The sequence below is a fragment of the Vespa crabro genome, chromosome 15 (genome assembly GCF_910589235.1).
Source record: "Vespa crabro chromosome 15, iyVesCrab1.2, whole genome shotgun sequence".
NCBI classification, from domain to species: Eukaryota; Metazoa; Arthropoda; class Insecta; order Hymenoptera; family Vespidae; genus Vespa; species Vespa crabro.
In genome coordinates this window covers 2,487,491-2,489,743 of record NC_060969.1, presented here as the reverse complement: position 1 = coordinate 2,489,743, position 2,253 = coordinate 2,487,491, and the positions used below count along the sequence as shown (strand labels likewise).

The following is a 2,253-nucleotide window of genomic DNA, read 5'->3' as shown; positions in this document are numbered from 1 at the left end:
GGAAGTGAGATGCAGCGCCGTCAACGTTCTATTTGTGAATTAATTTACAAATTCTATTAAATGAATTTATATTTATTATTACTCTCAAACGAACGTACTATTAACTAATCGTAAAATGCGAGAGATCTTCTTTTCGTTCCTACGAGAATAGAGAAATATAATGAAATTAATTTAAAAAAAAAAAAAAAAAAAAAAAAAGAAAAAAAAATGAATCGTAAGAAAGATAATATAAAACTCGATTATCGCAAATTTATTTTGTTTATCAATGAACGAATTACGACCGTAGAATTTCTTACAAATAACGATAAAACTTGATGTTTCCTATTATATGTATTATTTTATATATTTACCTTAATTCAAAATATACGAAAAAATATCATATATATATATATATATATATATATATATATATATATATATTTGTATACAGTAGAAAAAATGAATTTTGGAAGATAAAAAGAAAGATTGGGAACGTGAGACGAAGGCACCTTTTTTTTTCTTATTTTTCTATCTCGCTTGTTGATTGGTCCTCGGTTATCGTTCATTGATTGGTCCACATCTCGCGAAGATTGTCACAGGTATTCACAGATGAATGCGTTCTTCCAATGAGAATCATCCAGGTATCTGTAAATAAAATTTATATAAATAAATTAAATATCATTTAAATAAACTTTAAAAACAATATCGTTAATTTATTAATTATGCAAAAAAAAAAAGAAAATATGAGATTCTATGTTTAAAGAATGAAACTATCAAATAAAAAATAAAAGTTACAAATTTAAATAAAGAATATTATTGATGTACATGTATTAAAGTAAAGTATTTTATATTCTCTCTCTATTGGAAAATAACAAATAGCAACCCTAATAAAACAGACTTTTAATTGAAAGCACAATCATACAGTTGGTACGATGACAAAAAAAAATCTATTTTCTTTTTATTATATGCGCACCATCTCCCTGAAAGGAGTGGCTCTATTTGATTCCCGAGCCAAGTTTTGTTTCCTCTTCGATCTAATCTTTGTGTTCCTTTTTTTTTTTATATGATGTAATACACCCACTCACTAACCTATTCTTCTCGTGACTTCAATAATTTTTAATTTTAAATTCCTAAAGATCTTTAGAATAAATAGTTAATATTTCTTTAAAGATTTTTTCCCTGAACTTCTATCTCTCTTCCGCCCCATCATCACCACTGGATATTATTATTTTTTGTTAGTAATATATTTTATATCAAGCACAGTTATAAAAAATGTTAAAACATAAACAAATATGACATGTGAACGTGAATCAAGAGAGAGTTGGTTATTATTATTGAATTTTTTTAATTTTGCAAATATTGGAAGAGATTTTTCTTCGATCTTACGAATAAAAATAATTAATGTATTTTACATTTTAATATTTTTCACGTGAAGAAACATTTTCGAGAATTTTTGTTTTTAAATTGTATTATGACGGGCTGAATCCGGCGGTACTGCAATACCGGCTCAACCCCCGGCAGAGGCGGAGCAAGCCCCGGCCTTCCGCCAATTTCCAAAAATCTAGCTAATATTCTGGCTGCTCTATGAGCAGCGTATCAGATATTAAGCTGATAAGAACAGATACTACACTTTGATCTTAGCCATAGGCCGAGAAGCGATAACGTTCAACTATTGAAATCCTTTAAATAAGCATCTTCATGTCGTAAAATGGTATTGAGTATATTGCGACACGTAGTGGTCACATTGCGTATTATTTCTATCTTTGGTAGATGTTCACAGAACTAATGACAGGTACGATTATTTGAACAACATTTATACAACTATAATAATAATAATAATAATAATAATAATAATAATAATAATAATAATAATAATAATAATAAAAATTATAATTAAAGAGTTGGACGTAAAAATGACATTTTTTTACGTAAACAATATTTTACAACTTAAGTGTAATTTTATTTTCGTAATATAAAGAATACTATAAATTATAGATTTTTTTTTTATTGTATTTTTTCATAGGATAAAAGAGCAACAGAAATAATATTGTTTTGGATTAAAAAGTACTTACGAGTGCTTTGTTTTTATAAGTCAAGAAATTGAAAAAAAAAAATACATTGCAATCTTTATTTGTTTTTTTTTTTTTTTTTTTTTTTTCATTTTTGAACACAAGCAACTCTTAAGGAAAAACTATTAAAGATTGTATTGAAAAATAAAAAATTATGCGTTACGAGAGATAAGAATAAAAAAGAATATTATATATACATATGAAG

The 2,253-nt window shown here is 25.9% G+C and overlaps 1 non-coding gene across 1 annotated transcript; it reads right to left on the bottom strand.

The window, feature by feature from the left end:
- Nucleotides 1-1,448: 1,448 nt before the first annotated feature.
- LOC124429686 lies at nucleotides 1,449-1,639 on the bottom strand. The gene has a single exon (XR_006943512.1). It is a non-coding gene; the product is annotated as a U2 spliceosomal RNA (small nuclear RNA).
- Between the last annotated feature and the right edge of the window lie 614 nt (nucleotides 1,640-2,253).